This window comes from Capsicum annuum, chromosome 4, assembly GCF_002878395.1.
Source record: "Capsicum annuum cultivar UCD-10X-F1 chromosome 4, UCD10Xv1.1, whole genome shotgun sequence".
Lineage (NCBI taxonomy): Eukaryota > Viridiplantae > Streptophyta > Magnoliopsida > Solanales > Solanaceae > Capsicum > Capsicum annuum.
In genome coordinates, this window is record NC_061114.1 from 20,334,113 (window position 1) to 20,347,802 (window position 13,690).

A 13,690-nucleotide genomic window follows, 5' to 3' on the forward strand; every position below is an offset into this window, starting at 1 on the left:
TTTTTCAATCTAACAACCGTACCTGGATATATCGTTTCTAAAATATATAAATATATTGATATTTTACCATATGATTCTGCAAGGTCACCTCGCAATATAGTGATTGCCTTTTTCTTGCCCCTCCAAGCTTGCATGTATGTCAATGAAATACCATGTGATCTTTTCATTTCAGCTATTATATCCCTGGGTGTGTATATGGTTTTTGAATCATCTAGACTTTCTATTAACATGCCTCCAATTATGTTGGTAGTTGCTTGACGTTTTGAATAGATACTGTCTGTCAGCGTACAGGAATGTTTATCAAAAAATTCTTTAATTTTAAAAAGCCCACTTTCCTTCAAACTCGAAGCTTTTAAATATCACGAACATTCATCGGATGTGCAATTAAGATAATCCTGCTAATTTACAATTCAATATGTAAGTCATTTATATAATTAATAAAACTAATAACACATCATATTAACCTCGTACAACTATTTCAAAAGATTTCTAACCTCTTATGACAGGATCTAGTGGCAATCAATCGAAATTGCCTAAAAAATGAGTAGCGCTTCATAACTTCTGAAAGTGTGTGCTTATCAATATAGTCCTAACTTTCTTCAACTACCTCATTTTGAGGATTGCTAATTATTTCAACTCCATTGAATTTCAAAACATTATCTTCTACATTAGGACTGATGCCACTCAAATGAATTGCATCGGATGCGTAAAGCGGGGTTAATTTCCATGTTATTTATATTTGATTGGTAACTACATTGAGCATCAGTATGAAAGTCAAAAGCATCAATAGCCCTATCGGTACACATGATACATAAAGGAAACTTTGAAAATAAATTCATGTTATATTTCTTTTGATCTAGATAAACTTGGACACCTGTATCATTGTGTATACTTATCGATGGGCATCTATTACTAACAAAATACTTAATCTCCAACTCTTTTATCGTTGTATCTATACCTAGTTGCTTAGCAATTGCCTTCACCAACCCATTATATTTTGTGTTTGAATCGTACATTATTCCTTCAAATTGACAATTTTTGTATCTTCCTGCAAAATATAACATTCGAGCTCAGAACATTAAAAGATTTACCATTTTTTGCTCAACATACTCGCAAACAAAACCATAAAACTCATATTATGATTCAACCAGTTAATACAAAATTTTTAATTCTTTTTACAGTAAAGCATCATTAAATATACCATAATATATATATATATATATATATATATATATATATATATATATATAAAGTTACAAAACATGACAAATTCAATAGTGAATAATATGGTCTGGGTAGAAAACTTTTTCTCCTAGTTAGAAAACAAATTCAATGGCATAAGCAACAAAATTCTATAAATTAATTTTTATACACAACACAACACTTTGTTATTATCTGTTACAATTTTTTTTTCCTAGTTAGAAAACATATTCAAGGCATTAGCAACAAAATGCTATAAATTAATTTTATACACAACATAGCACTTCATTATTACTGTCGTTTTTCAACTTGTAAGAACTGGAATTCACCTTCTCAGCATAATTTAAGATTTATTTTCACATTACTAACCTAATACGTTTCATCTTCCATTGTAGAGAATCATTATTGCAGCGTTGCTACCATCTTTCATACCTGCAAATTGTTCCTTGAGAAATCAATTTCTGATCAGTTTATATCAATATAGTGAATGATATAGTTGAGGGAGACGCAATTATATTTATAAAAAAGTGAAAATCGAGGAGATGATTTGTAGTGCATGAATCGTGAAATTGTAAAATCAATTGGAGAAAATGAAGGATGAAATATTAACCGGTTAATTTACTCACGTTATTCTTGAAATTTTTTATTTTATCTTATTTAATAGGTTTTGTTAGTTTTGTAGTGGTATATTTTGTAAAATAGAATGTACTGGTAGATTTTGTAATTTAAGCTCTAAATATGTATATTTATGTAATTTTTTCTTAATTATAAAATATGTGAACATACGAACTAACCGAAGGGGGTTCAACATCTAATATATATACATAAAAAATAATTTTAACTATGCAATAATAGTAACTAGTTATATATAACCCATAGTTAATAAACTTCTAGCTTCGCTCTTGTATAAACGGGTGATTTACAAAAATAATTTTGAATTTTTGAAAATAAGCAGTCTTAAATTTTTTATTCCGGTTATCTTATATATGTGATGTTGGATTTTTTTGTTAAAACGAATTAATTTAAAGTTTTTTATGAAAAAAGTATCTTTAGTGAAAGGTTGTGTCTTTTATGAAAAATAATGTTTTTTTAGTGAAGAAGTGTTTTTAGATGAAGGGTTGTGTCCTTTCATTATCATTTCTATTTAAATCAACTTTCTGAAAAGATGATTAACTTTTTACCATCACACTCCTTTTTTGCTCAAGGGCCGAGTCAAAGATTCCAATTAAAGTGACGGTTTTGAATAGGGATTAATTTATTTATTTTTAGAGTCGCCACTTGGAATCGAGTTATGGTGTTCCAAATCACCTTTTTGAATCCCTAATCAAAAGAAAATGACTCTTTATTGGTCTGCAAAAACAGAAGACCAGGTAAGAAATTTGTTGACCGAGGGAAAGGTCTTAGGCATCCCTTGAGTCCCGTGGTTCCAGCACGGTCGCTTTTATTGTCTTATACTTAAACTAGTTTGCTAAATTATGTTAAGGGCCTAGGATTGCTCATTTTTATTATACTAAGAATTGTTTATTATCTTATATTAAATAAATCAGTTAGTTTTTAGAAAATATTTATCAAGGTGCATTATTGCATCCTTGAATTTTAAAATGTCTCAAAAAGATGTGTACGCCACATTCTTAATTGAGACCAATATTTTAAACGTGCTTAAAACTTATCTTGCATTAAAAGATGTTCGTTCATCTTCTATTTTACACCCTTTTCCCTTCTGTCCATATCAGTGCTGGCTCAAGGCCAAAGCAAGTGAAGCAATGGCTTGAGGGGGCCTCGTTTTTTAAATTATTGTATGTGATGTAGTTTGATTTGATATAGAATTTAATAAATAAAAAATTATTTTTTTAATTAGAGATCAAAATTAAGTCATAAGTATTTGTGTGGTTATAAATCATTTGGATAAATGAGATTTAAGATAAAATATTTTTCAAAAGATTGAAAAGCATGTCTTTAAAACAAAAAAAATTATGGGAGAAAAATATAAGATCTTTATATAAAAAGTTATAGTCAATGTGATTGATAGTCAAGGATGGTTGATCAAAATTCTAATAATACTCCTTTCATTTTAAATTATATGTCTTAGTTACTATTTGGAGTGTCGACAATTGTTTTCTTTGAGTATAATTTTTTTAAAATATTTTGAATTGTCGATATGGCGCACGTGGGTATATATAGTAAAGATGATAGTACTATTTTTTATTAAAGCCCTAACGCTACTAATACTACATATTAATACTAACTTTTTTTGTTTAAGGTTAAAACTTTTAGGGTAGTGACACGAAAGGCCATGAATGATTGAGTAGCAGAGAATTTGTTTAGTGAAATTGAGGGAAGTACTCAATTTTGTAAAATTGACAACATTCTCACTTTCTACCTATTTTAAACTTGAAATTATATTATGGAGCAAACTCTGTGGTCAGTTCCCTACCGCAAAATGTGCTGATCGAGGAACGGAGGATTAGTCTCTCGGCTGCCGGCTGTGGGGATATCTTGGAAAACCAAAAAAAAAGAAAAACTTGTAATTATATTAAGCTTTTTGCTTTCGTGCTCTCCCTCTTTTTTTTTTCTTTCTTTTATCCTTCCAACTTTTCCTTTTGCATATGCATATGCATAAAAATTGTGTAACTAATGCATTCTTAATCTTTTTGTTTTTGTTTTTGCATGCATGCATGTATGAGCCTAAAATTCTAGTTTATAACCGAGTGTAACGTTACATCTTTTTAACGCAAGTAAGTTTAATAATTATATCATTTAAACTTCAAAAACTAATCTAATTAACTACATTTCAAAATGACAAACAAGTTATGAATGAAGACATAGAGAAAATTACATAGAAATAATAAACTACATACACTAAAAACAAGCTATTGAAATTACTTCATTCATGCTTTGATTCACAAGAAACTTACAAAAATAAATAATATGGAATTGAATATGAACCTGTATGATGAAATAATTAAAAGAGAGATTCGAACGATATCACCAGAAACTCGAACAAAATCCCAAACTCAACTCGCCGCTTCATTTTTCCTATTTTTGTTTCTCACTGTTTCTTGTTTCCCCTCACCGTTTCTTGTTTTCTCCTTGATCCGTTTCTTGTTTTTTCTTTTTCTTCTTTTTTTCCCTTTTGTTCCTTGTTTCTAACTCTTCTTTTTTTGTTTTTCCTCTCACAGTTTTCTTGTTGATTTTTTTGCTGTCTACCCGTGTCTATAGTGTTGTAGGGTGTGTATGTATACAAGTGTGTAGGATTGGGAAGTTAAAGGAGTTGGAGGAAAAGATGGGGGTGGTTGGGGTAGTTTAGGATAAGATTTATCTTTCTTTAAAAAAAAAAATATTAATAATAATAATAAATTAAAATAAATAATAAAAATAAAAGAATATTAATTTTTATATTTTAAGAAAATATAATAAAAGTTTATAAATAATTTAAAATAAATATAATTAAGGTAATACTAAAACTAGTAGTCTATTTATTAAAAAAATAAAATATTTTTGTGATTTTTGTTGTATTATTTTTTAAAAATAAAAATAAAATAAAAATATTTCAGAATGTAACTTTATTTATTTATTTATTTATTTATAACTAAAATTTATTAAAAATAAAAAAGAATTAAAATAATATCGGACCAAATATAAATATTTAATATCGAAAAATAGGTTAAAATTCGGGGAGGATCAAAACTTGGGTGTCTACATTTACAGAGATATAACTTTCCCCAAAAGTTTTTTTCTTCTCCAAAAAGATCAAGTTCAACTTCTTGCTTTCCAATAGGATTATTTCACTATTTGATTGGTGCAGAAATTCAAAGGCTTGTCATATCCACTAAAACTATTTGCGTTAAATCTCATAGCAATCTCGCAGAGGAAAGGGAGAAAATATCATTTTTAGGAACGCGTTTCGGGCGTGTTTCAAGCCTTCAATCCGTTTTTGGTGTTCATATTATTAACCGTTTATCTTGTATTCTTCTTCCTATATTTTTATATGTGTTCATGGAACATATTTTTAAACAATCTAAAAACGATATTTGTATCAAGGAAGAAAATATTTTGTTGCTATGCAGACTGTCCAGCGAAAGTTGGATTGATGATGATTGGTTCAAGATCTGTGTTTTTAAACTTGAATATTGAAGGACGTAGTTACATTGTAACAATTTTTTTTACAATTTATTAATGTTCTAGTAATCATACCTAAGGTGTTGAAAGTTGTTGTGGAGAAGAAACAATAACATTCTCCTAATAAATTGATGAAGTAGTCCTTGTAGATCATATAAATGTTAGCACATACCGCTGGAAATTATCAACATGGAGAAACAATATCCTTCCTACAATTTGATTGGTTGTTCATTGGTTAAAGTTTGGATGTGGTGCCAAATCTCGTATCCTTAGTGGTAGATTATAATCGATAGTTCAAAATAGTCACAAGGACTAGGATGATGGCCATTTTGGCTTAATGACTGTTCAAAACAGTCACAAGGACCACAATTGTTCCAACATCGAAGAATAAGAAAAAAAAATCACGACATGCTTTTAATGTCAGATGGTGTTACCATCGTGCATTTCAAAAAATATTAAAGTTTGTTGTTGTGCAATTTGGAGAACAAGATGTGAGGTGAATTCGAATGAGCGATATAAACATCGATTGTCAATGGATGCACTATTAAAATCAGAGTAGAAAATTTCAACCCAGAAAGATACATATCTATTACGAGAGACGAATGTCTTGAGATTTCACAATCAGCATTAGATGTTGGAAAATGGAGCTGCATCATCAGATTATCAAAGGATGGAGTATGAGAAAATCAGGTTCAATTTTATTAACCCTACTTATTATCCTTTGTGAGTTTGTGAATTTTCATAAATGGTAGGATAGATGATATTTGTGATGATATTCTAATGCTTGATATTTTAAGAATAATATTTTCATACGTGATCATTGTGGATCGTTATTCTTGCATAGAGATCAATGTGAAATTTACTTTCATGTTGTAGAATGATATGAAAAATTACACTACTTACAAGTACGTGTGTATACTTGAAAATTATTTTAAGTGAATATGAGATTTACAGAACATGAGTTGGTGAATTCAATTCTCTCTATACGATATGAAAAGGCACTTTATATGTCTGAAGTTTGGGGGTGTTTGGCATGTGAATAGAAGTCAATATTAGACTTAGTATTATTTAATATATATTTAAAAATATAAACTATTTGAGATAGTTAATATGTCTTCACTTTATAATTCTTAATGAATATTGTGATATGATGTGATAGTTTATCGATATGTTGATCGTAAGAAATGAAGAAAAATCATAATGAAAATAAGAAGATTTTTAAATTGGAGGATTTTGGAGAAACTGGTACTATGATGGGTATCAAGATTATACAAAATAGTGGGGTAATATAGTTGATCTCGCTACATTCTGAAAAGAGTGCTAATAAATTTAGCCACTTACAAATAAAGTGGTTAATACCCAATTTGTTCCTAGGACCTAAATCGAGTCAGTCCATTTTAATGAAAAAATCATGGTTAATTAACTTGTGTAAACAAATGTTATTGGAAGGGCCAGTAGTTGAGTTTTGGTTTTTTAGAGAACTAAAGATTTGAGAAACTCTAAGTTTCATTCTATTTTATAAGGGTATATCGATACAAGTTGGTATCAAAATTAAGAGAAAAAAATAAATTTACCACATGATGGATATTTACCTTGTGAGGAGGTACAATTTTTTTTTTTAAAAAAAAAAATTATTACTAGAAGCAAGCTAACTAAGGAGTTGAGTGGTTGAGGGATTATCAAGAAAATCCATTAATTTTGCAAAATATGAGCTCAATTTTATGATAGTCAAGCCACTCTAGCTCGAGCATATAGAGATTATATAATGAGAAGTAAAAACGCATAAGTTCTTGACATGATTGTATTAGAAAGTTAATTCAAGATGGAATGATTTCTATCACATTTGTGGAGTCAAATAAATTTGAATAATTTATTTATTAAATTTATTAAAAGGAAGGTGTTGAATACATCTTCAAGTATGAATATGTTTAAAACTCCTTAATTAGGTCCACTGATAATGACAATCCTACCCAGCACTATGAAATGAATAGTTTATGGTTCAAAGGGTAACAACAAGTTATTGATACGTGGATGATTCAGTACTTAAGTAAGAGATGTATTGGCATTGATTGTCATAATTTGGAGGGTTGAGTTCAAATACTCTTAATGAAGTTCAGTTCATGGAACAAGTGTCTCAAATATGACAAAGACACTGGAAGAACTTCACCTATATGAACATAAAAGTAGGGCCGCTTCGATTGAGAGTTGGAGTTGCTCTTATAAATATTCATAAATTTTGGATAACACATGGCCATAAAAGTGCTAAGCATGTTGAGTGAAAAGCAGGAATAAAATGTTTATGTGTGTAGTGTCACCAATGTTATCACAAGGAATAACACGTTCAAAGCTATTATGCTACGTGGAATTTCGATGTCGTCTTGTAACATTGCACTAAGGTGATATTCAAATTGAAAGATACATTACTATATGCGTGAACATGACATGATCTTTGTGTCCTAATTTATATTTAAACAAGTGGGAGATTTTTGAATTTTTTATTTAAAATAAATTAATTAAAAAAAAAATTATGAAAAGGTGTCTTTAGTGAAAGGTTGTATCTTTTATGAAAAAAAAATATCTTTTTAGTGAAGAGGTGTCTTTTAGATGAAAGGTTGTGTCCTTTCATTACCATTTCTATTTAAATCAACTTTCTGAAAAGATGATTAAGTTTTTATGGAGATATAACTTTCCCCAAAAGTTTTCTTTCTTTACCAAAAAGATCAAGTTCAAATTCTTGCTTTCCAATATGATTATTTTCATTATTTTCTTGGTGCAGAAATTCAAAGGCTTGTTATATCCATTAAAACTATTTACGTTAAATTTCATAGCAATCTCGCAGAGTAGAGGGAGCAAATATCATTTTTAAGAACGTTTCAGACGTGTTTCAAGGCTTAAATCCATTCTTTTGTGTTCATATTATTAACCGTTTATCTTGTATTCTTTTTCCTATATTTTCATGTGTTCATGGAACATATTTTCCAACATGTAAAAGTTCATGTTTAAGTTGTCCAAGAGCAACATTTTTTACTATGAAAGTGGGTTAAAGTGGAAGACCGCATATTTTCAAGATCAATAGGTAAGATTTTTTTGTATATATAAACTAGTGCTTTCTCTGTCCAGTTTTCACGATTTACTTTTCTTTTTAGTCAATCACAAAAAGAATGATAATTTTTTTAATTTGATAATTTAATTTTAATATATTAATGTTACCGTTAGTGAAATGATTTACGTAACACAAACATCTTAAACTTATTCTAGACCACATATTTCAAAAGTATTTCGATCTTTCTTAAATTTTATATCAAGTCAAACTACTCACATAAATTAGAACGGAAAGTATCAATTTACCATGGATAGGGGAAATGACTACTTGTCTAAACTAACCTTTGGATCCAGTAAATGTAAGCTATACAATTATAGAACAATGAAAAATCTCTCTCTATATATAAAGGAGGCTAAGTAGTATGTTGATGTGACACCTCTTAGATGCAAGAAAACCTATTTATCCATTTTCTCCTTTTTTTATATTTTTTTCTTCATTTTTTAATTTATCAATCAATTTGTTTAATAATCAAAATGAATGGAACAATTACTACTCCTACATTTATTTACGTAAAATTTTTGAACTTACATATATTATTTTTAAAAAAATCATTTGTGTACCTTCTAAAATGTCTTCCATATTCTTTTCTTTTGAATATGTTGTTGTTGTTTCTTCTTCGTATTCTTCTTCTTGGTATTGTTCTTTTGGTATTTTAATTGTTTTGCTTTACACTAAATTTGTTATTATTATTATCTTATATTGTTTGTAACTTCTAAGCAAGAAGATGTATGATTTAAATCTATTTTCTTACAATTTTTATTCATAATGTGTTAATTTTTGTGATGTGTTATTTTTTACAGGGATAAGAAGAAGATCAAATAGTGAACGAATGAAATGAAAATGAAATGGTGACTATATGAAGATTTGAGGAGTAGGACATAAGAACCACTTGACATGAATGTCTCTTGTAGATTAGTACACACAAATAGACCTTTTGCTTTCTCTAAGCAAGAAAATATATATATATATATATATATATATATGCTTTCTCTAATTAGTTTAAATTACCACACACAATTTTTCACTTTATTTGTCGTTATACTAAAAATAGATACGAAGGAGAAATATAAATAAAATGATATAACACCTTAATTTTTTAAATTCTTTTTATATAATATACTAACTAAATAGATTATTAAAGTCTCATAAAATAAAATTCAAATTGATCTTAAAATAGACCTTTCGCAATAAAACTCAATTCACCATTTGCTTGAGACAATCCACATAAGAGAAATTAATATAACGCAATCTTAGTGATAATTAAATTTTTATTTATGTATTATGTAGTTGTAACTGTAAAATTAATGTTAATGAGGAAAAAAAAAAGTGAAGGCAACAGAGAATAAATAATTTTTATAAATGATATGAACGTCTTTATTTGTTCATTTTATTTGTCGTTATATTAAAAATAGATATAAAGAAGAAATATAGATAAAATGATGTAACACCTTAATTTTTTAAATTTTTGTTTATATAATCTACTAACTAAATGGATTATTAAAGTCTCATGAAATAAAATCCAATTGTCCGTAAAATAGACCTTTTGCAATAGAACTCAATTCACCATTTGCTTGAGACAACTCACATAAGAGAAATTAGTATAACATTAGCTTAATGATAATTAAATTTCTATTTATGTATTCTGTAATTGTAACTATCAAATTAATGTTAATGAGGAAAATGAAAACAAAAAGTAAAGACAACAAAGAATAAATAATTGTAATAAATGACAAAATTAGTAAAGAGTCATTAACTTGTAGTCTTCTTCCTCATCAAGATAAATTCTTTTTAAAGCGTTTGAAAAAAATTGAATGAAATTCATTTGAAAGCAATATCTGAACATAGCGAAAGTCTTATATAATAAAGGTCAAACCCATCGACAGCCCCCTGAACTTGGTATAATCTTTCACTTTGGCACCTCAAGTGAATGTTGTTCACTTTTAACACCTCATGTAGCCATAAAGTGTGTCATTTTGGTACCTTTTGCTGAACCAGCAAGGAGAGTGTATTACACTCGCTTTTAAGCGTGTTTGAGGGGTATTTTTATAATTTTTTTAGAGGTATTTTCATAATTTTACATCTTCTCTCCCACATTGTCTTCTCCTCACCTATTTTTTTTAGCTTAACCTCCATTAATAGAGGTGAAATCAACACTCAAAATAAATTTCACTCCATTAACAAAATATTCACTCTATTAACTAATACACACCATAAACACCATATAATACTCCTTCCATTAATCAACAAAACACACCCTCTAATCTCAATTCTCCACCATTACACCATAAACACACTAACAACAACCCAATGACAATCAAGATTCATTGCACATCATAGCAATAAATCAAGGCTCAATATTAGTAATTTCTCACTCTGTTAAATAAATAAAGATGTTATGCACACTCTTTTTTCCATCCCCGTCTCCATCCATTAGTTTTTCAGTATTTTTTTTCTTTTTCTTAACACAATTAATTTTTTCTCCATTAATTCTTGGAGGTCAAGCTCACAATATCATGTTTTTACTCTTTCTTTCTTCATTATTGTGTAATTGGAGACTTGTATTTTTTTTTGCAGTTTCATATTTTTTTTCTTGCTCCTTCCACTTCCAGCTCATTCCTTCCCATGTCTCTCAAATAATTCTTCAACTTCACTGTATCTGAAATTCCCATGTCTCTCCTTTTCATGTATCTAAAATTCTAGTTCCAAGTAACTCTCATTCGTATTTATATTTTCTTTCACTAATTAATTTTCTAATTGAACACTAACCTCATCCTTCTCTGTATTTTTCATCATGTATTTGAAATTCGTGAAGCTATTAATGTAGATCTATTATTGTTAGAGAACGAGGAGATATGTTTATCATTATTGAAAAGTTCAATCTCCATTAATGGAGGTTTAAGCTAAAAGAAAGTTGGTTGGAGAAGACAATGTGGGGGAGCTTTTTTGTAATTATTTAGGGAATAAAACATGTGTCATTAATTCATTGGATGTAATTGCCATGTATTTTGGCATTTTTTAAAACTAATTTTATGTATATATAATGATGTGGCAATGTAAGATTAGATGGCACAAATTAATTGGTCAGGTAATCCATGTTGGCAGCGAGTGTGATTCATACACCAGAGCTGATGTCGAAAGGTGTCAAAGTGACACACTTTATGGTCACTTGAGGTGCTAAAAGTGAACAATGTCCACTTAAGGTGTCTAAGTGAAAGTTCGTGTCAAGTTTAGGGGGCCACCGATGGGTTTGGCCTATAATAAAAGAACAATTAACCTTTAATATATAATTACATTAAGAAACAACTAGAGTTACAGTTGAGGAATATAAAACTACAATTCATCAAAACAAAGACACTTTTATTATGAAAATTGTAATATTATTTAGTGAATCCATCCGCACTTTGCGCGAATTAATTAAATTTCGACGGTTGAAATTTCTTTATTTTTTTATTTTATCTTAATCTATTTTATTATTCACCTTTAATTTTATACATATATTTTTCTTAAGTTTTCATTATTTTAGCATTTTTAATATTCTAAAATACTTAAATTTATATAATATAATATAAGTGAAAAATAATTTTATATGTCTACGTTTGATGAACACTAACGACAAGTATGTATTGATTCTTCTATTTCTAAGGTGATTTAACGTAGATTAATCATGCAATGAATTATTTCAATTTCTATGGATTCAAACAAGTCAATAAGAAACTTAATCCATGTGTGTAATATTTTTGTCAGGTTAGTCATATACGTTTGAAAAAATTGAATGAAATTCATTTGAAAGCAATATCTGAACATAGAGAAAGTCTTGTATAATAAAAGAACAATTAACCTTTAATATATAATTACATTAAGAAACAATTAGAATTACGGGTGAGGAATATAAAAATAAAATTCATCCAAAAAAAAAGATTTTTTTTGTTATGAAAATTGTAATATTATTTAGTTATAATTTAATTTTCTTTAATAACCGTGCGAAGTACGGACATATTCACTATTATATATATAAAGAAGAATGATAGATCTGCCGATGTGGCGCTCTCTAAAGCCTAAAATCCTATTTATCTTTTTTGTGGACTTTTTGAGTTTTTTTTCATGTTAAAATTAATTTATTGTACATTTTAAAACAAAAACTACTTTTTAAATTCTCTTAAGTATACCTCTTAATTATTATAATTACAACTTTTCATCTCTTCTATAACCGTTACCTATTCTTCACTATGATATAACTAGACATTGTACAAAAAGAGAACCCATAGTTTTTCGTCACTATTCCTAAACGCAACTTCCTTATCTTTGAAATCTAATTAGTTCTTCTTAGATATTTCTTTCTAATTTTCATTATAATTCTATATTTTGAGAGATTAGTCTATAGTATATTAGCATACTGAAATGTTGTTGATGGCAGAATGACGTTTTTCTGTTTGAATAATTGTGTAATTGATATTTTAGTATAATTTTTTCTAATGTTATTTTGGCGCTCTCTTACTAATGTTTGCACAATATTTCATTGTTAATGGAGGATTACTGGTTATGGGGTATAAAAATATGTAGTCATTTGGAGGCACAGTTGGGTTTGTTTCTCGCTCTCGCTATCTCCAATAAAACGAAATTTCAACTTAAAAAAAATGACTTCTTCTTAAAAATTAATGATAAATATCTATGATTCTCGATATTTGAGGTTAGCATTTAAATTCGTATAGTATTTATTCTTATGATGTTTATGACGTGTATGCAATGTAATGAAATAAATTTAATAAAAAAAATTGTATTTGATTTTTTAGAGGATGATGGCAATGTGGAGGAACCTAAGTGAGAATAAAGATAATTGAAAAAAAATAGAAAATGAAATTATCAAATAGATCGGTCTTTATTTATTAAAGTTTTTAGAGAGAAAAAAAAGGTAGCATGAAAGGGTATATGCAAGTATGTATATATGTATATATTTTATTAATTTTCTTTTTCTATTTCATTTCTTTTTCTACTTTTATCCCTTCCATTGTTAATTTTTTTTTTTTTTTGAGAAAAAGAAAAATTGCCAAACCATAAAATACTAGAAAAAGACCTTAGAGAAAGAAATGAAAGAGGAAAATAAATTTTTCTTCCATATACTTTTATTTTATTTTGCCAAACTAATTTGTATATGAAGGAGTTTGAAAAATTATAATAAAAAATCTTTCACTCAAGAAATTTACATGCAATTTATTACTATGACAGTATACTAAAAGGTTAAATCTTTGTAACTTACGATACCGGCATTGA

At 28.1% G+C, this 13,690-nt stretch overlaps 1 long non-coding RNA gene across 1 annotated transcript; it reads right to left on the reverse strand.

Moving 5' to 3' along the window:
- Positions 1-555: 555 nt before the first annotated feature.
- On the reverse strand, positions 556-4,503 carry LOC107874827. The gene is made up of 3 exons (XR_001675607.2): positions 4,147-4,503; positions 1,570-1,632; positions 556-1,048 (listed from the first exon to the last, which is right to left on the reverse strand). It is a non-coding gene; the product is annotated as an uncharacterized LOC107874827 (long non-coding RNA).
- Positions 4,504-13,690: the final 9,187 nt, after the last annotated feature.